We start from the raw sequence: 26,040 nt of genomic DNA on the forward strand, positions 1-26,040 counted from the left end.
ACAGCTGATTTAAAACTTATTTATAAGATTCTCAATTCCACCATCGACTGCCCAGCATTGCTCTCTTTTATCAATTTTAAAGTTCCACCCCGCCCTACCCGTTCTCATCCCCTAATCCACATGCCCATTCCTAGACTTTCGCTCACTAAACGTTCGTTTTTCTACCGCATTACTTCTGTGTTGAACTCACTCCCTCCACACATCGACCCCTTTGCACTTCCATTGAAATCCTTCATAAGCCTTTCCCTATCCTATCTGTCACCGAAGTAGTCTGTCACTGCAGTTTCTTGTTGTCCTTTTGTTTTTGTAAATGTAATTATTGTTTTCTACATGTTATATTGCGTCTTCGTCCTCTAATTTATGTATTGTTACCTGGCCACTATAAAATGGCATATGCTGTATGTGGTTATATTTCTTTAAAATAAAAAATAAAAAATAAAATAGTTAGGAATGAGTATATTTTTTCTAAAATTTTTTAGGGATGAAGAATCTTTGATTTGTTTAGGAAGGTAGTCACTGAAGTTTGACTTAGATTACAACATTCATTTCATAATAACTCAGGAACCGGAATGCTGACGAGCCAGCATTTTTTTCAAATCATGTATGATATGAAGTACGATAATTATATCAGTTTAAAAAAATTAAAATGGCAAATTTATACAAGAATTGGCAAAAATTTTCCTGTTTTGAGAAGCTCTGCTAAAAACTGTATGAAAATGCAGATTTTTAATCAAGCATTTGTGTTTAGGACGATGACACAGACATTGTAGATCAGCTTGGACAAATTGCATATTTAGTAGCGACCAACTTTGGTGGCCATCAAAGAAACAATCGCGACCGTGAAAAGACCATTTTTCGCTCAAAGAACGCGTTTCTAAGGAATCATGTAGAGATTTTTTTGCCCCAGGCCTTCAGAGAGCGAATGACACATCCATTAGGGCACGAAAACGTAAAGACCACTATATCTCGAGCCACTGGCTAACTGGGTCGCATATGATACCCGCGCGAGAAACTCGCTCACTTTGAGGTTTAAAAGGAGACTGTCACTTTCCACCTCACTCCCATGCGACGGCTCCTGATAACAACCTTGAAATGTGTTCCGTTCCTTCCTCCTCAGACGAGACCAAACGGGATGGCTGCAACGGCTCTTTCTGGAAGTCTTCCTTTCACCATGACGACTACTAGAGATTACTGCCACTTCGATAAAGTGCATGGACCCGGGACGCAGCTAGGAATCAAGGCTGGGGGGAGTTTTAGGCGCAACTAATACTTATGGGTGTGGGGATATTGCATACCCACCAGGGTAAGCAGGAGTTGCGGGGGCCCTCCTCCCGAAAATTTTTAAGAATAATGGTTCAAAATGACTAGTTTTACCGTTTTTGAGAGATATTTGATTAATCCTAACACTATTATACAAGTAATACTAATCCATTAAGTAAAATGGATTAAACTTAAAAAATTCTCTGAGCTCTGGGGAGGGGGGTTATCCACCAAAGTCCCCCCCTCGCTGCGCCACTGGCAGGAGTTTTACATCGTCTGAGATTACCAATGCATGCATGAGGCACAGAACTCAGGGAAACATCTCTTCATAATCTATTTTTCGATTAAATAAATCAACAATATCTATTTTTGGCGATTAAATGAAAAGTGAAAATTTTCAAGCGCGCGAAAACGCGACGGCTAAGTATGAATGCTGGGAAAACCCCGTGTGACGTCATTCTGATTCCCGCTATCGCCGTGTGAGGTGACCTTGGGGCGAGGGTATGTGCGCCGCGGCGATGCAGGCTGCTAGCAGGTAGTGCTTGGCTTAAATAAGGATTATTAAGACCTTTTCCAACGAAGGAAACGTTCCGACCTTAGGCAGTTTTAATAGGTGATTATTAAGAGATGTTTCCCTGAGCTATGTGCCTCATGCATGCATTGGTAATCTCAGACGATGTAAAACTCTTATCTACTCATATATAAACTAGGTCCCTGTGACGTCACGGGGAGTGGCATCGGATGGGCGCCAATCTGGCCTTTTTCAAACGAGGTTAAAATTGACCATTGCCTTTCGTCTAAACTGGGATTTCTAAAACCAAATAATTTGTATATTATGAATACACTAATGGTGGGTAACGAATCGCAATCAATGCCTTTCGTTTTCTTTGATGAAGGAAACTACCCTATTTACTGCTCCTAAGGAAATGGGAGAGCATCCTATAGAGATCTCATTACCTTTGATAACAAAGGATTGAGGTATATGTTTGGGCCTATCCATGAAGCAGGAGTTTGGAGAATCAGATTAAATACATTACTGAGAGGGATTTAGATTGAGCTGGATATAATTGCAACAATATATAGCACACGTTTAAGATAGCTGAACCACTTTGAGAAGGGACGATACCAGAACGATTTAACAAATTTTTGATGGTAGACCCAATGGTAGAAGACCTCAAGGAAGATCAAGACTTCCATGGAGAGACCAAGTAGTGAAGGATGTAAGAATACTTAGAGAAGAGTAGAAATAGAAACGCCGGAGGACAGAAAAGAGTAAGGTCGGTCTTTAGCGAGGCCAAAATCCATCTTGGGTTTACATGGCCATAGGCGTACCCAGAATCATTACTAGGGAGGGGCAAAACTAGCCGTGGTCGTTCAAGTTTTAACTTTTTTGCATAGAAGAGGCTAATTAAACCAAACTTTTAACCCCTTATAACTCAATGCTGCTTCTAAGAAACATCAAGAATTTATACATTTTCAGCTCTCTTCAGGAAAGATTTAAACTATGTGTTCCTTTGTGCTGTGAAGTTAATTTCCAAAATATGGAGGTGCCACAATAATAATGATTGAATAGAAAATTTTCAAATTTTGAAAATGAGAAGTCATCAAATTTAATTTCTCCCAGAAGCAGCTCAGGGTTAGGAAGGGTTAAGGAAATTATGACAGCAATTTATTAGTTTTTATAATTATTTCCTTGAAAAAAAAATATTATTTTTATTATAGTTCCATTTCTTATACTAATATCATTTTTTTCAAAAGGAAAATTTGTTATTAACTTTCGTTTTAAACTAAATTAATTACCGCTTCTAGGGGGGGCAGATCCCCCCCCCTGTTCCCCTCTGGATACACCCATGTGCATGGCCACAGATATCCGAAAGTAAGTAATCCTATAGCAAGAATCATACAAAGATTTTTCCTCTAGATAGTCGAAACACGCGAAGCACGCACTTAATTTTTTAATAATATTTCCTAACTGGCTAACGGTTGGTCTCCACCCAAAAACCAATCGCCACATGCCAAAAGAGGCGTAGTTAGGGGTAGCATATAGCTATAAATCATTTTAGGCGCTCGCGTTAGCTTATCAAAATCTCTGGATCGCGGTATGACGACACCTCTATCCCCAGAAGGAGCTGGCTTTCCAAAGCCCCCTACTGGCGCTAGAATTTCCCCAACCTCGGAGGTACTACCTCGGCAAACCCAGTCTTCGTTCCGGTGTATGGTTCCGCAAACAATCCCTTTCGCTCTCCGTGGCAACGACCTTATAGCATTAGAGCCGGGCGCCTACGGATGGCCAGATGATGGCGAAAGGCACGATCTTGGGGAATGAAAAGAAAGATAACAAGGCGCGCACAGTAGTCCACGAACACGAAGGCCTCCGCAGTCGTTCGCCTCTTTAAGCGTGCCACCAAGACCCGTGCGGTATTCAAGGAACTGGAAAGTGAAACGATATCAATGACGCATTTAATATTCGCTAGGTAGCTATTAACGAGTAGCTATATAGTGACGAAAATATTATGCTATCGGTAGGAATAGTGTGCCATAATTGGTACGGTATGATATTGGAGGAGCCAACCAACATCGCAGTTAGGCTGGGAGTATTTACTTAAGCTATGAATGAAATATAAAGTGAACCTACTAGGCAGTTTCAGAGAGGATGTATTCGCAGATGACAAGAAAGGTCTAATTCACGAACCGACACATAATGGTAGAAGAGATCACGAGAGGCAGATAAAATAAATAGACTGGAAAACTGAGAGATTTAAGATGCAGTTGTTTCCTAAGCCTATTAAGGATATTAATAGATGAGTCATTAATGTTAATAATCTGTGCACTCGCTACGTCGACAAATGCATGTATTTTTTCTTTTGTGACGTCATTCTGGTTCCCGCTCCGCCGTGTGAGGTGACCTTGGGGAGAGGATATTGTGCGCCGCTGTGATGCTGGCTACTAGCAGGTAGCGCTTGGCTAAAATAAGGATTATTAATACCTTATCAAACGAAGGAAACTTTTCGGCATTAGGCAGTTTTAGTTGGTGATTATTAAGGGATGTTTCCCTGAGCTCTGCGCCTCGTGCATGCATTGGTAATCTCAGACGATGTAAAACTCCTATCTACTCGTATAGAAATAGGTCCCTGTGACGTCACGTGGAGTGGCATCGCATGGCCGCCAATCTGGCCTTTTTCAAATGAGGATAAAATTGACCATTGCCATTCGTCTAAACTGGGGTTTCTAAAACCAAATAATTTGTATATTATGAATACACTAATGGTGGGTAAGGAATCGCAATCAATGCCATTCGTTTTCTTTGATGAAGGAAACTACCGTATTCCTTAACTTAATAGATAAGTGGAGTGGATGGGTGCATGAAATAAATAACGCCACCTAGAAAAATTTTGGGGTTAGAGGAGTGGGAAAAAAATATATACCTTTTGGTAGCTTAAAATGACAACGCAGGTGAAACGTAAGTGTGGAGCAATAAACCAGGTCAACGGTTGGGCGCACAATCAAATTTTAGTCCTCAGTAAGTGATTTTATGCGGGCAGAGTGAGGATATAGATTGCTCTTTTCTGAAGAAGGCGTGCGTCATCATTGTGGAGGATGGCTGTCTCAGATTTTAAGTCAATAATGGAAGGGAAGACGTTTGGCAGACGTGTGAAGTTAAGAAGGAGAACAAGTGTTTTTGGATATGATGGTGGAAGCTACGCAGGACAGAAGAACATAAACCTACATCAATATGTATCAGATAAGCAGTACCTTTATGATATCCAATCTTGATCAAAAGATTATTTTGAATTAAATTTCAAAACTTAAAAAATAATTTTCGTGATGAAATAGTATTTTGCATGATTGAATCGATTTCCAACGTAATTTTCGGGGGTGATCCGGACCCCCCGAAATATAAAAACACAATTATTTTCCTTCATAAAGGAAAACAAAATATTGAAAAATCATGAATTTACAAAATATTTCTTTAACAAATTAAGTTTTTCAGATTATGAAAAGTGCGAAAATTAGTTTATTACCCATTACTTAGTACCATGACATTAAAAAATGCCCCCCCCCTGGTTTTAAACCCCCCGAACGAAATTCATGTCTACGCCACTGTCTTCAGTTATTCCTTATTGTTTTTCGCCCGCCAGACCTCGTTTCTATTCCTCTTCAAGAGTAGGAAATAATCTACTTCGCCATCCCTTCTTTCACTTGAATCGAGTAACCCCCCACGATAAATAAACTGCCTCGCCGATATGGAAACGGGATCCACCACAATTTGGTGTAGTGTTTTTTTCTCATCCTTCGTCTTTTTGAACTTCCTTACTAAGGCACTCATTCTTATTTTAAAACAAGGAAACAAAATTTTTACAAAAAAACCAAATTATCGTTGTCGAATCGCGATGGTAATTTCTGTTGAATATGATCAATAAATCATTATTTATCAATACGATCCAACAATGTGCCTTCTCAATAAATATCTACAATTTATCGTTTCTGTTGGTAATAAATATAATATAAGCCCACAAGAATTCAAATACTCAACCAAGGCTTTAAGTTTTATAAAATCTGAGAAAAATAACCTGAAATTATGGAAGTATGAATGCTATAATAGATAGACTAGATATTTAATAAGGCTGAGAAAATCATTAGGCGCACACGGAACAGAGGTGCATGGAAAGTAAAAATTGAAGACGCAAAAGAGCATGTGTAATGAGGATCAACGCAATAAGTTTTCTTCTTGATGACATGATAAAGTGCTGTTATGTCATGACTTGCTGTGAATTTATTTTCAATTCCAAATTGGTTAAACAGCAGAAATTTTCCCTGATCAGGCATATACAGCTATTCTATTTTGAAAAGATTCCTTTGAAAGGGAACTTAAAGCAATAAAATTTGGTAAAAAGTGTATCTCTGTGAATAAACATCTCATTCGGTAAAAAGTGTAAAAAAATCTCTATTTGTATTCTTCGTAGAACGATTTTCATACTTACAATAAATAGGTAAAAAAAAACTTTTCAAGAAGAAACCAGGTTACCCAATAAAATTATTTAAATTCCCAATTTGGGCTTATAAAACGTGGAACCACACTTCTAATACTTTAAAAAAGTAACACATGGACAGAAACACTTTTAAAGGACGCCCCACTTCAGCCAGGATATTAAGCTTTTCGAGAAAATCAGTTTTACGGCCAAATTTCGACCCGAGCAAAAATGACCGATAGACCGGAATATCTCTTGGGTTTCCAACGAGGAAAAGTCCTTCATTTCGGACAGCAGCGGTTTGAAAAGCTATTGGCCCACAGCTGTCAGGGGGTTCCCGGAAGCTATTCGGAGCAAGCACTGGGGAAAAACCGGAATGGCCCACGCACTAGATCCATTAGGAAAGGATGACACGACGGAAAACGTCATTAATATTGTGTACAGGATTCTTCACCCCCAGTTGCAAAATCCTTTAAGTTAAGAGATCTGAAATAACAGATGGCAATGAGAGAGCGCAAGCATGAGTAACTTTAGGATATGATCAATGGGGTAGTTTCCTTCGTCAAAGAAAACGAAAGGCATTGATTGCGATTCGTTACCCACCATTAGTGTATTCATAATATACAAATTATTTGGTTTTAGAAATACCGGTTTAGACGAATGGCAATGGTCCATTTTTATCCTCATTTGAAAAGGGCCAGATTGGCGCCCATGCGATGCCACTCCACGTGACGTCACAGGGACCTAGTCTCTATAGGAGAAGATAGGAGTTATACATCGCCTGAGGTTACTAATGCATGTATGAGGCGCAGAGCTCAGGGAAACATGTCTTAATAATCACTTATTAAAACTGGCTAAGGTCGGAAAGTTTTCCTCGTTTGATAAGGTATTAATAATCCTTATTTAAGCCAAGCGCTACCAGCCAGCAGGGTACTCGGCTACCCGCTAGCAGCCTGCGTCGTATCAGCGCTAAGCCTTGCCTCAAGGTCACCTCACAGGGCGGCAGCGGGAACCAGAAATAGGTCACACGGAGAGATTTCCCGGCATCCATACTTATGCGTCGCGTTTTCGCGCGCTTGAAAATTTTCACTTTTCATTAAATTGCGAAAAATATATATCGTCATTTAAAAATCTAAAAGCTTGAAATACGTACTCCAGGAGTAATAATCGTTCGATTTAGGCAATAAAAGAATAATAGGAAACCACCCTATTACGGAGACTATTATAAAAATAGGGATGTACGTATCCTGGATTTTTTTCGGATCCGGATTCGGATCGGATCCTTGATTTTCGGAGCCGGATCTTGCGGATCGGATATTTTCGGATCCAAATGCATTTTCAAATTCCTGACGCTAAGATTCCCCCGATGATTGTTCAATTTCTTGGGAAGAGTCACACCATGTAAGTACTTACCAGTCGTATTTTGCCTTTTCTATTTTCCACGGCTGAAATTCTCCCCTACGTAACCTCTGCGAGAGCTTTTAAACAAAACGGTTCATGAGTGGGACAAGAATCGCATGCGAGGGCACATTCGAAGAAAGAATCGGAACTCTTTCCACCCTTATGGGGCGTTGCATTCACTGAAGCTATTATTTAAAATTTCGGATCCAGATCCGATGTCTTCCGCGAGTTTGGATCCGATGTATCCGATGAAGGGCAATATCCGCGGATATTTGGATCCGAGGTATGCGATCCGACCATCCCTGATAAAAATAATAAGCAACATCTTCATACTTTCCCGTAAGCAGTCTCAATAGGCGTGTGTAAGGACACCAACAAAAAAAAATTCTAACGAACTAATGGCTAGCATTTATGAAAGTCCTATATCCCTCGGGGAAATCGAATTCCCATACCTTATCCGGTCGGCTTTTAATTTATCGCTTCAGTCGGACATGGAATTGTAGGGGGGGTTCTAATATGCTGTTCTCCGTGTCACGCTTACAGATATCTATTGCTCAAGCAATCTAAGCCTAGCGCACAGCCTCCATGCCTCTAGCGGCTTCCAGCATAATTTGTAGCAGTTTCTGACGTATCGCGCAGCTTTCCTTTGTATTTTATTACGTTCACAGATTACATATTTCTCCAAACGCTCGCTTTATATTCAAGGTGTGGCCGGAAGAGTGCGAAATAGCACTTCTTTCAATTTTTCATCCGTAAATCTTCCCACAATACGCTTGACGAATCCTAGCTTCTTCAGGGTTTTGCCTCAATTATTTCTTGTGCTCCCAGCAATAGGTTCGGAGGTATCGTAACTCCCAGATACTTCACTTCGTCTGTCGCCTTTACGTTAACACCACTCGCAGCTAATACATGGGCATAGTTGGACGATCGAACTTCATCTGTACAAACAAGAGCGTTTACTCAGATTAAGTTCGGGTACCAGCTCTTTGCTTCACACAGGAGCGTTGTTTAAATCCGATGATAATGGGCTGGTTGGTGATTTTGAAGGCAAGAATTAAATAATTTCGACGAAAAAACCAAGAACGGGGACTTAAGTCATGGACCAGAGGGAAAATGATCGGCACAGGTGAGAAGAGACGAGGTTGTTGAAAAGTTACCAGTTACAAAAAATTATCGTAATCGCCTTAACCCGGGAATCGCACCTCGGACGTTTTGCTCCTCGAGTAACTGGGCATACCATTTCGCTATCCAGGTGCAGTAGCACCTCGATTATCCGGACCTCAATTATCCAGATCTCTGGTTCATCCGGATTATAGATCTGGGCCAACAATCCACGAACATTACCGTATAAGAATGTACTTTTCAATGTTGCGGTTAAACGCCACAAAAAAAATTAAAAAAAAAGAAGGTGGACGATTTCTTCGTAAACAAAAAATAAATACCTTTCTCCTTTGTATGTAGTTCATTGTGTAGTGAGCTGTTCTTAAGGTCGATATCATAATAAAATAACGGTAATTTTTCCTATTACAATGCAGTACTTATTGTTAATATTGATATTCATATTGCTACCGGTTGATCCGGAATTTCGTTTATCCGGATCATGTCCGGTCCCAGTTAATCCAAGTAAACGTGGTTCTATTGTACTTTCATTCCAATAGCAATGAGAAATAAATCCATATTTGTTGGTAACTTTTGCTCGAAAATTCTGAGTATCTCTTACCGCAATTATCTGTTGGTTAATTTCATCACTGTATTCTGATGAATATTAATTCTATCAATTAATATAAACTTTTCGAGCACTCAAAAGCCTAAATGTGAGGTTAATGTTGATAGGTACGTATTGCTTAAACCCAAACGAAAGCTTCCCAGAAGGTGCAAAGATAACGCAGTGTCTTTAAAAGTTAAATCATCAATTATCAACCGTATTTTTTAAGCCTTGTAAATCAGAAACAACAACAAAAAAACGCAAGTGAATAGGTATGATATTCAAATATTAATAGCAAAACTAGGTGAAATAGAATTTAGCCTAACTAAACTGACAGAAAACTTTTAAAATTAGCTCCATACATATTTATTGCCATTGGCAGAGAAGGAGAAGGAATTAAATTAAGGAGAAATCGGAAACGCCACTAATTGAAATCGCCTGAATGCCTTCGCATGAATCACTCTCGTTTTTTTTACGGATCCCGACGAGAAGCGACCGTGATTCAGATAGTCTGCTGAGTTTGGAATAGAAAATCGTAAGGATCTGGGAAAGAGCAGAACTCAAACGGGGCCATGCTCAAGTCGCTTTCACAATAGCTGGCACAATCCCTTCACCAAAAGACACGCACTAGCACCCTTCCACGAGGGGAAATATGCGATGCAAGCGAAGACAATCAGAAGCTCTCACTTGGGATTGAACTTCAATATAACTTCAGGGGAATTACATGTTATGGTACATAAAAATCGTACCCTGAAATACAACATCAGGTTGCTTATTGGGGATAGGGATTCTTAACAATTTCCTTTATAATTCATAATAAATTTACTATAGGTTTCTTGATAACATAATCACTGTACATCTACATCTACATTATACCCTGCGAGCCACCGCAAGGGTGTTTGGCAGGGGGTGATCAATAACCAGCATGCAGCATGGAATTAGAAAATGCACACCACACAGTACGTCACGCATACTAACAAATTATACTACCATATGCTGTAAGAAATAATAATAAAATTAAGAAACATGCATTAAGCTTTACATAGATTAGTAGGCTACACTAAAAGTCATTCTAATCTATTTATGAGTTTTATTGCTACCGTTATAATCTCTTACTGGTCGTGGAAAAAAAGACATTTTGAATCTGTCTATTCTACAGTCTATCTTATTTTATTTATATGATCTGATCTTCCGTAGTATGTTGGCGTCCGTTAGATATGGCTAACTTCGTTAGAAAAAACACTGCTCTTGAATTTTTGTAAAAGGTTTATTCTATTTTTCAATCTACGGGCCGACAGAGATTCCCATCCGAGTTTATCTAAGAGGTCAGTTACACTAACAAGACTATCGTAACTACCTTTCACGTACCTGGCATCTCTTCTTTTCACGCGTTCTAACTCTGTTATTAAGCCTTTTTCATGAGGGTTCCAAACACTGGCAGCGTATTCTAAATGGGGAAAATAGATGTACATGGATGAATTATAATTCTCCCGAAGTTAAAGGAATGCAAATCCACGATGTGCGAGTTGGCCCTGGGAAAGCCTCTCTTGAATGAGAGAATTTCACTCCGGTGGGTCAGTCCAGGCTGAGCTTTACCCTCACCTAACCAAACCAATTATCGGTTTAAATTACTGATAGAATGAATTGAATGGCAAAGGATACCACTGCCGAATTTGGAGTTGGGCACGAAAAGAAGTGAAAGGGTAGAATCCAATCGACTTCAAGAATCACACTAAGGACGAAAAAAAGACTAAAACTTTAGATTAGGTTGCAAATAAAGCTAAAGGGTAAAATGAGGATCAAAGGGTTGAACGCTAATGCTAGCATTCAGGAAAAATGATGATTGAGGTAGATAAACTGTTAGGATGCTGGCCGACGTGAAAGTCCAATACGGAGAAAATGAATGTCAGTTTCTGCATCCAGCGAATAAAACTAATATACTTCATGGAAATGACATAAAATAAAGCGAAACTTAACGCATGAATAGAGACATTGTCAGCTCTGAAAATCATTTCTATAGATAATTAACCACCAAATAATGTACCATCTAAGGTTAGTTTTTCCCAAAAGTCCTTGCACCTAAATAATATGTAGCAATAAATATATTAAGGGTATCGAGAAAAAGAGATTACAATTTGGTGAAAATTAATATATATTCCAACAAAAACCTATTTTCAGAAAAATAAATAAAAATATAATACATCGGAAATCTATATCGGAAGCTACAACAAGAGTACGATAACCTTCGGATTAACGCACAACTCACAATTGGTGATTACAACAGAAAGAGGATGTATATAAACTTACGATGCATACGAATACGGAGAAAAAGAATGTCAGTTTTTTTAATATGTACATAATACCCCGCAAGCCGCCTAAAAGGCGTGCGTCAGGGGGTGTTAGGACACCAGCCGTTTACAGATAAATAAAATGAAGTGATCTAACAAAGTTGGGACTAGCACATCTGGTGAATCAGTGCAAGAAAGGCACTACATTGAATTAACTGGTAAAAATGAAGTGAAATTTAACACATTGAAAGAGACATTGCCAGATCTTAAAAATCTATCGATAAAAATTGAATTGGTGGAAAGCATTAACTAATATTGTCCTCCTCAATATTTCAAAAGCCCTCGAATATTCATTTCAGTCCAAAAAATATTTTATATTTTTTAGGAATGCACCAACTTATTCCACGGAGTAAATCCAGAAATGGTGTAACCAAAGATAAGCGATTGAAATAGAAAAATTAACGAAAGACAATAATCAGTGGGAAACACAAAAAAGTTATTGACAAATGGGAGCAAAAAATAAAAACACAACGTTGGAACGATTAATGAGTATAAAAAATTATGTGGATACTGATATGAAATTGAGAGTACCTACAATGAAGGAAATGTATTTATCTGATTATTTATATTTCCCAGGATATTCGCCATAGATATGTTCTTAAAATTACGCAAATTACAATTATCTCACAACACAGGAAATCATCTCAATTCTTCCAACTAGAGAGGCTTTATATTACAGCAATATAATTCTTATCGCGATGGAACACCGAAGAAAACGCGTTTGGATAATTCATGAAGAAAAAAATAGTATTGCTTTATCAATCAGTTATGACGACATTGACAAAAATCTATGGTGATCAGCGTAATTTTTTACATTCCACCGATTTCTAGAGAAGGAGTATCAACTCATAAAAAATACACCGCGAGATCACTCCGAACAATTCCAAGAAATTTGCCAGACGCAGATCGAAAGATAGCCCCTATACATCAGATAAATATTTTTGATGTATTCAGTGGAGGATCGCATCTAGTGGGTACAGCATTGGTCTACTGGTCGGAGAGTTTCCGGTTCGAATTCCGGATGAAGCCTTTGGATATCTCCAACAAAAATCCTCGAAACATGATGCGGCTTTGGGAAAGAACCCCCAATTAATCTATACGTACGAAAGTTCACAAGCTTGTGGCTTAGTCTGGGGTGAGCTGTGATAATCAACGTAGTTTTCATGATTTCACTAATTTCTTGAGAAAGATTATTAGCTCCTAAAAATAGTGATTCGAAACCAATCTTCGGATTGAATCACTGGAAGATCTACAGCCATTTCACACATCTAAATATTACTCCGCAAGCCACCTCAATAGGCGTGTGGTGGGGGGTGTTGCAACTCCTACCGCTAATTAATAAAAAGGAAATTCTCTAACGAAATTCTGTCTAGATTTATTTAAGTCCACGTAATTTTCTACACTCCACCAATTTCTATAGAAAGATTATCTACTCATAAAAAATACATTGCGAGATTACTCCGCACAATACCAAAAAATTCGCCCGACGCAGATCGAAAGATAGCCCCTATACATCAGATAAATCTTTTTGATGTAGATACATAGAGGAGGATCGCATCAAGTGGGTAACGCATTGGGTTATTGGTCGGAGGGTTCCCTGGGAAAAAACCAACGCTCACACCGTTCGGCAAAACCACTCTCTTAATTTAACGTTTCTGTCGGACCGCGGCAAGGAGGAGCCACGAAATATTCTTCTCCTGTAACTACGGCGTTAGCCATCACATCCTCTCGGCAATTCCCATCATCGACCATATCATTCCTCAAGTAAATGCAACTGAAATATTTACACAATTAAAAATACGAAGCCCGAAACGGATAAGCAAACCAATTTATTAAGGTGCTATTTCACATCTTACCTATCCTTTAAAACAGAAACCATGAGTTCCACACCCTATGTATCCTCTGAATGTATTCGATTGGCAAACTCAATCGCTGACTGAAGCCTGATTCCCTTTTTGTTAGCAAAGTCAACAAGAGATATTCTTTCCAAATGATTTACTATATCTTGAGTGATTACCATAGTCTTTTCGTCTGAGTTTCTCAGTTTTTGGGGCTTGGAGTGGGGACTCCACAAAAGCGTATTGATAAAGGCAACACAACGCCGCTGGTATGAGAGTTTAACTATTGACGATTTCGCAAATATTACCATATGCAAAATACGCTAAAGAGGAGAAATAAGTAATACATTCACTACAATTTAAGTCTCTATCCGAGGAAAACCCGAATTTTCATCCGCCACTCAATTCTCACAAAGTTATTCTGAGATTTATAATATTAAAACTTCTACGTAAGTCCCTCAAGTGTGACCACCAGATCTCGTTCAAATTTCGCTGCGTGATAGGAAATGGATTCCCATGAGACGTAGTTTTGATTGCAGCCGACAACGGTCAATACTTTTCGAGATATCAGCGACGGAAAGTACCACCAGAAAACGCCTAAATAGACGGAAATGCGGCGGCCTGCCCGATTCCGGAAATTCGCGTAAAGCGGCGCCGGACGGCTGTGAACTGGATCAGTCCGGGAGGGGAGCCTTGCGGTACATACCCGGGAGAGCCGCTTCGTAGTTCCTCTGCGCGCGGGTCCCGCCTTTCACCTGGCTCGGATGGAAACTGCGGATCGCCGCTTCGGTTTACCGCCTCGTCCACTTCCCTGCAACCCCCCCCCCCTTCCCCACACCCACATGAAGACCCTTCCCACCACCCCGGGCCGGAGCCAAGGAAAATCCACAACAAAACTCCACACATGCACACGAGGTCTCCCCTTCCCGCGGTCACCACGCCCCCTTGCGGAACAACACCTTACCTCCGCGTCTCCCCCTGAAGGTGCAGGGAAAAGTCTTCCGAGGCCTTGGAACGGGACGACCTTGATCGTGTGACAGGGTGACCATCGGTCGGTCGGAGGGGATATACGTCATAATATGTTGCGATCATGGTCATCCCTCGCGGGCAACATTTGTTTCCCGTCAATGAATAAAATATAGACGCCCACGCGCGAGTTCACCGGCCTACGGGAGGAGATCTACTGGTTTATCAACGCAGATTTGGCAAGAGAGATAGCATTTCATCGCCAGAGGCATCGAATTTTCGCGAACAGCGATGATGAGTTCAGCTTATCTCAACAATGATCATATCCCCGCTTGAAATACGGAAGAAAAACTCGTCTCCTTCGGTAATTTTTTATTGCCGATTTTGATGAAGTCAGCAAAATAAAGAGACTCACATTTTTCCGTTTTTTAATCCGCCACATATTTCTCGATCTCTTCGCGACAAAAAATCGACTACCTTGACCCTTTCCAGCTAAGTTGGTGACGTCACAAACTGTTTCCGAGCCTGTCTCCGCCTCTCAGCTTTTCTTCCGTCTTGTGCATAAACCTCGCTTGGTTCTTTGCTTTCCACACTCAATTGAGCGACTCTTTTCCTCAGTAAAAGGTTCTGCTTTATCGTGTTAAAATAGACCAAATGTCTAATTGCGTCACTAACTCATAAAAAGTGGGAGGCAACTTTTTTAATTTAGCTGAATATGGAATATTTTTCACTGGTAATATATCCCATCCCTCCATCTCTCGAACTCCTTCAATAAATTGCGATTTCGCAAAATAGTGCAGGTACACACTTTACAACCCCACTGAAAATGATTGATGAATAAGTATGCGTAAAAATATAAGCAACATTTCCATAAAACATATTTTATGTTACGTTACGGTGCGTTATCCCCCAAAAGGAAAAAATGGTATCTTAATACACCGTTTTTATAATCCAAAATATGACGAATGCCACCCTAAAAGTTTCCTTATCTATGAAATGAACCATAAAATAGCAAACTTGTCCTCCTTTTCAGAAAAAAATATTTTTCATTTCTTTAAATTCTTTGCTAATAATTAAATGCTTTACTTTGTGAAACTTTTCCAACATGGAAACAGGCATACACTTTGTAAAGTAAATTGTGATTATTGTGAGGTGCAATACATTTTTTCCATTTAAAATCGATGCAAACGAATGTTCAAAAACGAAAACGAACGGTCATATGTACTATGTACTCTGTAATATATGACAATGGAAATTATTTATGAAGTAGATCGTCTAAGAACGCACGCATTCTCCATCAAGCCTACCAAAAAATATTATTTGAAACAACAAGTCATTGGCATTTATTGAATTTTATTATGGTAATTGTTTCAGAAATTGATTCCCTCTTTCGCACCTTCGTTTGTTTCCACTTCAGCGCCTCTTTTTAACTCGAGGCGTTAATGCTATTTCACATTCTAAATGCTAATATGTTGTCTTCACGTGGCAATGCAGCCGCATTTAATAAGAAATGGAAAGTTTTAAAATTAATTTAACCTAACATAACTTCAAAAAAATATAAATACGACTATAGTTGAACTACAGTATGTTTCCCAAACGTAAAATGAAACGAAACATTTATTTTGGTAAGTCACCTCTAGAAAACCTCAGAAAAGGGTGTAGTTGGAGTAAAAAAATATTTGTCGCAATTGAAGAACTTTTTTTTATTAAAAGAAATTACGGCACCTGATTTCTAATAATAAAAATAGTTGTCCTTGGCCCTCCTTGCAGTTCGCGATACCGAAGGTCACCTTCGTCAACAACCAACTTTCGAATCAATATCTTGAGCAGTAGCTATTAAAAAGATTCGTTTTGTTGCACTGAAATAAAAAATACTATTACTTAGCAATTTGCGCAACGGCCAATATACGCGGTTGGTGGTGAATTAGTTATATACTCTCACTAATAAGACTTCCGGTGAAGTTGACTTCGGTTAAATCTTCCCAAGGCTTGGCATGTTGAGGTCCTTTGGCATCTTACAAACCTCCCTTCACTCTGAGGCAATGTAAATCCAACATCTGTTCATGCCCTCATCCAAACATACGGTATTCTGATTTTTAGAGGAAAACCATTCCAGACCAACGAAGTTATGATATGATACGTACTTCGGCTTCCCGGAGAGGGAAAATTAATGACATTAGCTGAGGTTAAAGAGCTCTAATAAGGAGAAAATTCATCTGAAGTCACGTAATGCTCGAAAATCGATAAGCATATCATTCATAAGTTTCATTTTTCACGTTATTTCTATTGGTTGATAGCTACGCCGATTTTCGAGGTTGATTACCATCGAGTCGTTCTAGGAACTTAATCCAACATAATAGATAATTCCATAAACTTCAACGGCGAAAAGAGAAAAAACTCTGATTAGGTATCAGGTTATCGCATTTCTTAGAGGAGAGACGTGAATGGACATTTTTTGCTATCATTTCTTAACATGCGACAGGTTCGATGTCATGTCGCATCATCTCAAACCGCAAGCCCGTTATTAAATATTATGATTTACAATGAATTGCCGAGCCTTTATTCATTCCCCAACACGGTATGAAAGATAGATAGTTCATTGAAAGAAAATTATAGATCGCAGATAAAGTTTAATGCTAAAAATTTAATCGTTTAACATATTTATAATTACCATCGAGAATAGCCTCTCGCTTTCCAGAGAAGTATGCCATAAAAGCAGCTAAACCGCTTGGGAAAACTGACAGATGCATACACTAGTTGCCGTAATTCAAATTTGAATGAACTCGCAATTAAAAGATAGGCACAGAAAATTATACAAGAATTGCCATGAGGAAAAATTCCCCTGGACCAGAAATCGAACCACGGACCTTTGGCTCTCCGGTCCAGGGGAATGTTTTCTCATGGCAATCTTCTATATTTTTTATACAGTATAGATCCCTTTTTCTCAACTTATACGCAACCAAACTCTACAAATGAGGTACCAAAATGCACAGAATTTATCAGAGAACATGCGACGGCATATCTTACTTCATAAATATTGTAATTGTTTCCTAAAATTGTTTTTTTTTAATAATAAAAAAAAAACAAAAAAAAAACAAAAACCGGTAAATATTCCTGACGTTAACGGCGCACAAACTGATACATTTGTTCATTAGCAACAATATCTCGCATTCTTTAAATAACTTTTATCAAAATGCGGCAGATTCCACATTCAAGTCTCCTGTTGATACGTAAGTATGAGTCATCATGTGCGTTTAACAGAGGATAGTGTAATTACTTCCAATGTTGTGTTTAAAGAGGTCCTCTGACCTCAATTTGTGCATGAACATTCCAATTAAATTTGTACACAAGACCCTGCCTTTTTTATACATTTTACAATTAGAAACGCACCTATCCCTCTGTGGACCTGCATTGAAAAGAGCGGGGGAATCCCGCTGGGAGCGGGCGCAGCACGCTCGTTCTTGTATATTTCACCGCCGTTCACGCGGCAGGGTTAGAAATATTACAGAAAATTATTTTTGATGCAAAATTTTATTTTTAATTTTCTACCAACTTTGGAAATGTTTTAATTGAATCTAACGTTAACTAACTGCGGCAATTACTGTATTCAGAACACAGAAACGGATAGTTGGAAATTGAATCATTCCGTAAATGATGAGATGTTTTAGAGGTAAATGGTGTATTGCGTGCCAGTCGGTGATTAAATCTATTCTGACTTACGATGAGCTGTCATTGCAGCTAGATTCACGAACTGAAAGTACCAGTAATTATGAAAGAGGTTGGTGACGTCAATTACCATTGGGAAAGTGTGATAAAATATGGATTCCACCAGAAAGGACTTATTTTCTTTCTCAGCCAAAAAAGATAAGAGAGATTAAAATCACGACGAGATTATTTTTCAAGACTTAGCCCTATCAATATTCTTTTTTATGGCAAATAAATGCTGTCAACTTTCTGTTGTAGACGATTAAATAGCATTTGCCATTCAATTAAACATCCTTTCACACTTAAACAAGTATACCACTCTGCTTTCATCTCTCACAATTCCATTCTCAACTTCGTATTTGCTTGTCCTTCCGATCTTTCCCAATCTAAAGTTAATGATAAGGAGCGATTCAATGAAAATAAGCGTAATTACCATTGCATATAACCATAGAGTAAGTATATACTTACTCTATGATAAAACTCAGAAATAATGATTACGAAACAGGTGTGACCTGATCTCAGACCTGATTTGAAGATGTGGCCAGCATAGGGCAGGTAACGTCATCTGAAATCAACTTCAACGCAGCTAGGCCGAGAACAATACAGAGAACCGAAATAGATATGGTTCCAGAACCTTATCAAGGGTGGGGTATCAATGGAGAGAATAGGGGGTTATCAGAGCAGGGGCGGTCTGGGATGATTGGGGGCCCTATTTACCGGGGGATTCCGGTGTCCTCGCCCGGAAAATTTAAGGAAATTGAATGCCCGGAAATGAATTTTGACACTATTCTGGCTCTTAAAAAAAAGCAGATAGAAGCTCATAAATATCAGCAGTTTCGAAAGAAAAATGAGAATTACAGACCTTATAAAATTTAATAATGTATATAATGGTTGTATTATTTATTATTAAGTGAATTTTTGATTTCAAACTGCACTGAACCATAAAAAAAACTAAAATGACCTTATCGAATAACGAAAATTTCGTTTCAAAATATCATCAGGTTCTCTTTTATCTTCTAAGACTTTTATTTTGTTTGTATTTTTACGTAAATGTTTTACAATGAGTATGCATACAGTGTAAAGTAACTAATGAAAGAGTAGAATGGTATAAATCCAAAAGACTTTGGTTCAAGTATTCTAAGTCTTTTTTATTACACCTTTCATAAAGACTTCAAGATATACGCGAGCGTTGTGGGGGCCCCCTTAGCTCGGGGCCCTGGGCTATTGCCGACCAGCCAGACCGCCCCTGGATCCGAGGCTTTAAAAACCATTGTAAATTGCGAGTAGTGCACTTACGTTAAAAAAATATATGTTATTAATTATTAACAGTAATTTTACGCACAAACCGACGATAAAAAATGTTTTCGGATTCCGGGTGAACTTTTTGAACACCCAAAACATCAAAATCCTCGAAAGGTGAGGTGGCCCAGGGGAAGGAACTGGCCCCCGACTCGTGTGAAGTTCACACGCCTGCGGCCTGGTCCGGGGTGAACTCTACCCTCACCTAATCAAACCAACCTTCGGGTTATATCACTGTGTTAATCTGTAGTAATATGGGACTCTATGGAGGAGGAACTTTATCCTTCTCATAGGCCATTAACTATATTGTTGACCAAAGCCCATGACTTGCACCGTCTCCGGTATACCATTTCAGAATTTTATTATTTTTCACATATCCTGACTGTACACTGTATCTAGCTGCAGTAATGGATACTTATCACTACAGCACCAAGCTAGAGAAAAATGCTTTATAAATGCCTATGTAATGTGATGACTCTTAATTTCGATAATTGAACAGCTAGGGATCTAGAGTGATCCAGAAAAGACGTGGGTATCAATTCAGTCTCAGATAATAAATTATTAATAATTATTTATCAATTTTCACGACGCATATCAATTAAGTGAACGCTTCTCGGCTATGCTTCTGAAGTGCATTTCCTTATTCCCCAATCAGTAATTTTTCAACGATTTCAACAATGATAAAGGAGTTCGCAGCATAAAATTGTTAAATATCGAGACAAAGAATGAGGTAATATGAAGTAAATATCAGTGTTTCAATTTCTAAATCTTTCTTTTTTAATTTCGTCCATAATTACTAAATCTAGACTTACAGCCACGAAAAAGCAGTTGTGTTGTAAATAAATTGGGAATATATTGAATGAGCTATCAATTTGTGCATAACATACCCCTCAGTGAGGTTTATTAAGAGCCAGGTGGACAATCGGTTTCATTATATTTCGACGAAGTGCAAAAGAAACTCCTAGAAAAAAAATTAAAAATTGGGAACCAATCGATTATAACTCGAATGGTTCCCAATTTTTTAAATATTAAAATTTTTATTAAATATTGTATCAATATGCGAATTTACAAAAAGATGAAGAAAAGAGATTTTTCAGTGAAAACTATGCATCATGATATGAGGAGGTGAATAAAAAGGGAATGTTTTTAACAGTATACTGAATAGTTTGAAAATATTTCCTGCTAGAAGTCGGTTTTTAATTTTTTTTTGAGCCCTCATCTCGCCCTTGGCTAATTGCATCAGTAGGTTTTATATTTTATTCGCCTCACGAACAAGTATACTCAAATAAACCCATTCCTACTACCTGCCGAAGGCCACTTAGACCATTTACAAGGCTGTTTTACCTCCCAGTCTAATTCCCATTAAATGAACAGAAGCAACGCATTTAAAAATACAGGTTTGGTTGAAGAAAATCAATGAGCGATCGTCGATTCCATCTCGGGCACTCTCCAATGCTAAAATCAAACTAAAGACAAATAATCGGTAAAAATAAAAACTCCATGGGACGCACTTTTTCTTAGAAATACACACCGCCTTCAATGACACGATTGTCATAAAAATGATACAACCGGTCTGTCCCAAGTAATTAATTCCACGTGTTATAGTACACGTGTCTCATGAAAGCATTCGAAACTGAATGCTTTACAATATAAAACATTGAATTCTAAGACTCACTGTTAACAACATCCACTACTGCGCATTCGGTCGACGAAGAATGCTTCACGAAAACCAGCGATTGGAACGTGCTGGCACTAAAATTCTTCCCACAAGATTTTACCGGCATATTCATTACTTCCCATATTCCTTCCCACTTCCCATTAATGTACATTTAATTTTTTCCGTAGTATCACTTTTTGGCAACACGCTCTCCAAAGCACTGCAGGAACAAATGACTTTGTACGCAGTCACGCGCACGGGTGCAAAGTTAAATACACCAACGGATGAAGTTCGCCATGAAAAAATATTTGACTTAGCCGGGATTCGAACCCTAATCTCCCGATTGCCGGTCAGGCGAGTTAACCAATTCCACCACCAAGCCTTTCTCAGAGCCAACTTCGGAATGGGATTTACCGAACAAGATGTTGACGTCACAAGTCCACACTGTGGCTCATGTGGCGAGGGTCGTGCTTACTAAGCCACTGTCGGGGTGAAAAACCCTTATTTTTCCGCTGGTCTGCGACGACGACTTTCAAAGCACTGCAGGAACAAGTGACTTTGTACGCAGTCACGTGCACGGGTGCAAAGTTAAATACACCAACGGATGAAGTTCGCCATGGAAAAATATTTGACTTAGCCGGGATTCGAACCCGGATCTCCCGATTGCCCGTCAGGTGTGTTAGCCAGATACATCACCAAGGCATTTTTCGCCACATGTGCCACAGTGTGGACTTGTGACGTCAACATATTGTTCGGTAAATCCCATCCCGAAGTTCACTTTGAGAAAATGGTGGTGTAAACGCCTAACCGGCAATCGGGATATCCGGGTTCATATGGCGAACTTCATCCGTTGGTGTATTTAAACACGCTATCCATTGGAACTGATTTCATGCCCGCATGACTTACCAGCAGAGTGAAAACTACAAAAAAAATAAATGTCGAAAAGAAATAAACTCATCTTACTCATTCTGACTGATGTGGGTTCAGCAAATATTCCAGGTGCCTTATTTCGGGAACTGGAGCTACTCGGGTCCAATTCCAAACTGCCTCAATTTTACTGAACGACAGAGGTCGACGAACGATTTGCTGCATGAATTTGTCGCACCAATTGTCCCACGAAATTTCTTAAAGCATGGATGATCAAGTCAAAGAAAATTCCTGGAAAATTTCATAAAAAGCCGAACCGAATGAGAATATCATTTAATGTGGACATAAATTTCCGCATTTACATATACTCCGATTTAAAAAATCCGTATACTGAATTTTAATTAGGTTGAGCCTGAATGGGGTAGTTTCCTTCATCAAAGAAAACGAAAGGCATTGATTGGGATTCGTTACCCAACATTACTGTACTCACAAAAAACAAATTATTTGGTTTTAGAAATCCCAGTTTAGACGAATGGCAATGGTTAATTTTAACCTCATTTGAAAAAGACTATATTGGCGGCCATGCGATGCCACTCCACGTGACGTCACAGGGACCTAAATTCTATACGAGTAGTCAGGAGTTTTACATCGTTTGAGATTACCAACGCATGCATGAGGCAGAGAGCTCAGGGAAACATCCCTTAATGATCACCTATTAAAATTGCCCAAGGTCGGAAAGTTTCCTTCGTTTGATAGGGCATTGATAATCATTATTTTAGGCAAGCGCTAGCTGCTATCAAGGTACTCCGCTACCTGCTAGCAACCTGCATTGTAGCGGCGGTCATAGCCTCACACCAACACTTCTTTAACATTCTAAACAATCTTAAATATAGACGAAAGCGCTGCGACGGACATTAAATGAATTGTATTCATGGCAATTAACTTAACGAGGGAATGGTACATCGTTTATATCGGCGTCCATAACAGATGACGATAGACGATCGAGTCTACAAGCAGCTAAGATACGTTCATATTCACCATTAATTTCATTGTAGTCGCAGTGCTTCCGTCTATGTTTTCTAGTGCTTTGAAAATAAAATAAGAGAATAATACTAAATATGTTGGAAAGCCGACTAAAATTGCCTATTCGATAAATCTTTACCGTAACCGTAGAGTCAATACAGTCAAATACATTTTCTGACACAAATACCTAATAAATACAGAAGCCAAGGAAGGAAGAGAATAGGATTTATCGGTATAATGGAAGGGATTAGTCCTTATTCTGACTTTAAGAGGGAACTACATGAAGGGATGGGATACAGCCAGAATACTTCTCAAATAATCCATGGAAACCTAAATTAATCGATAGTGGAATTTTAATGGTATTTAACTTAAATTTAGTCTTTTAAATTAAGTAAAAATCAGGATATTATGCTTCATACTAAAATACTGCCCAGAAAATATCATTTTAAATACTAAGCTGAAGTAACAAACACCAATTAAATATGAGATAATGAAGATCCCAAGATGCCACAGTTCAAACGTTGATAGTGAATGTTTTTTGAAAAATTATTCGAAGTAGAGTAAATGTTTTTCCTATCAATGTCAATGCCCAATTATAGATTTTAGGACAAAACACTTTCATGTCGAGTATACGCGGAATTATCGAAAGCCCCCCGCCATAATAAGGTTTCGCGGAACTCAGGTAAAACTGCCCATGACCTGGCGAGAGACACTGTGGTCTTGGCGATGGTGAAATTAATTAAAAATTTAGAGCGGAACATCTCATGAAGTGGACGAAGACTACATGGAAATCTTGGCGAACTTCAAGCTGCTGGTGGGCGTGGGAAAATCTAAGATACCTCAAGAGAGCTAAATCAACATCATTCATATTATTTTTTTATTAAAGGATAATCTACTGTTAAATGGTAGTAGGTTTAATCGTTACATTTTGTCGATCATCCTGGCCTGTACCCCTTTCCACAGACCATCGCTTCTTATCACCAGCGTTTTCGGTGATGCGTAATCAATTGGTCAATGTATCTCGTATTATACACCATTCGATCAGGTTAGCGTAAAAAATATCCACGTATATCTGCGCACGACGGCCGCTGTCAGCGATTGCATTAGCTTGGAATAAACTCGTGTTATGTTCCCAAGGCATGTTCAACTGCCGTCATCTCTTGGAGTTTTTGCGAACTACTTTGATGCTTCGTGGATTTCAACATGGCAACGAGCAGATCGCTACTTTGTGAACCATTGATAAGTTTTGTTTATATAATTTATTAATTACGGACATATGGAAGTCCCATACCATTCTATCTTATATAATTTGGAGTCTCTTTTGAATACATTTTTCACCAATGCAAATTAATTATTTTGCCAAAATGGACAACTTTTCTCAGGATATTCATTGCATTATAACATAATTGATCAACATTCTTGTAAATAAACTAATATTTACTGTACTATATGTTAGATTTACCTTGATTGCACGTAAAAGAATATTTTCACCCCAAAATTTTAATATTTAACCGATTAAGGGTTACCAGGTGACATAAGCCTCTTCGAATAACTTCATATTCAATGACACAAAATATAATTTCTTCAATTCAAATCAATTTTTCTTTGTAAGAGACATATAACACACACTGAATTTAAAGTTGCTCCATAATATTGCTTCATGAAGCATATTCGGCTTAGAATTCAATAATATTTCTATCATTAATTTTAAGAGTGCAATGATGTTCTCTAAAAACCAGCACTTACAGTGCATTAATTTCGTGGAAACGACGCCAGAGATATGGATGAATTGGAACTTATCATGAGTTTAAACATCAATACGTATTTGAACTTCAAATTCTACAGTGGATTGCGGTATTAGACACCTTTGTAGCACTTCCGGGAAAATAACAACAGAAATGGCACAGTGAGACTGAGCCGTTACTGGTTATCACATTAGCACGAAACGAATCAAATTAAAGCAGTGGCGTAGCCAGGGGGGCGGGGGGTCCGGACTCCCCCCGAAATATAAAAAATACAATTATTTTTACTTCATAAAAGAAAAGAAAATACTGGAAAAGTATAAATTTACATAATATTTCTTTAACAAATGAAGTTTTTTCGATTATGAAAAGTGTTTAAATTAGTTTAAAACCCATTACTTAGTACCCTGTTTTTCAAAAATTTCCCCCCCTGGTTTTGGACCCCACCCCCTCGAACGAGATTCCTGGCTGCGCAACTGAATTAAAGCAGTATCTAAAACCAATAATTGTAATTTTTAATCATCAAGAAACCAATCGAAATCGAAATAAAGAGAATATTTTTACTACAGTCATAGGGTGGTTTCCTATTATTTTTTATTGCCTAAATCGAAAGATTATTACTCCTTGAGTACGTATTTCACGCTTTTGGATTTTTAAATGACGATATCTATTTTTCGCGATTAAATGAAAAGTGAAAATTTTTAAGCGCGCGAATAGGCGACGGCTAAGTATGAATGCCGGGAAAAGCCCGTGTGACGTCATTTTGGTTCCCGCTGTCGCCGTGTGAGGTGACCTTGGGGCGAGGGTATGTGCGCCGCGGCGATGCAGGTTTCTAGCAGGTAGCAGAGTACCCTACTAGCAAGTAGCGCTTGGCTTAATTATGGATTATACCTTATTAAATACTTAATACACCTTATCGTATATTATACTTAATATATCTTATCAAACGAAGGAAACTTTCCGACCATGGCCAGTTTTAATAGGTTATTATTAAGACATGTTTCCCTGAGCTCTGTGTCTCATGCATGCATTGGTAATCTCAGACGATGTAAAACTCCTATCTACTCGTATGGAATCTAGGTCCCTGTGACGTCACCTGGAGTGGCATCGCATGGGCGATAATCTGGCCTTTTTCAAATGCGGTTAAAACTGACCATTGCCGTTCGTCTAAACTGGTATTTCTAAAACCAAATAATTTGTATATTATGAATACACTAATGGTGGGTAACGAATCGCAATCAATGCCTTTCGTTTTCTTT

General features: G+C 38.6%; 1 protein-coding gene across 3 annotated transcripts in view; it reads right to left on the minus strand.

Moving 5' to 3' along the window:
- LOC124162067 (arylsulfatase B-like) overlaps nt 1-26,040 on the minus strand; it is a 92,462-nt gene that overhangs the window by 35,126 nt on the left and 31,296 nt on the right. Inside the window, exon 1 of one of the 3 annotated variants that reach the window (XM_046538421.1) lies at nt 14,229-14,286. The exons of the other annotated variants lie outside the window; for them this stretch is intronic. The gene's annotated coding sequence lies outside the window, so the exon portion shown is untranslated. Of the gene's footprint in view, nt 1-14,228; nt 14,287-26,040 lie in introns of those variants that run through there. 3 annotated transcript variants of the gene reach the window in all.

This window comes from Ischnura elegans, chromosome 7, assembly GCF_921293095.1.
Source record: "Ischnura elegans chromosome 7, ioIscEleg1.1, whole genome shotgun sequence".
Classification (NCBI taxonomy): Eukaryota; Metazoa; Arthropoda; class Insecta; order Odonata; family Coenagrionidae; genus Ischnura; species Ischnura elegans.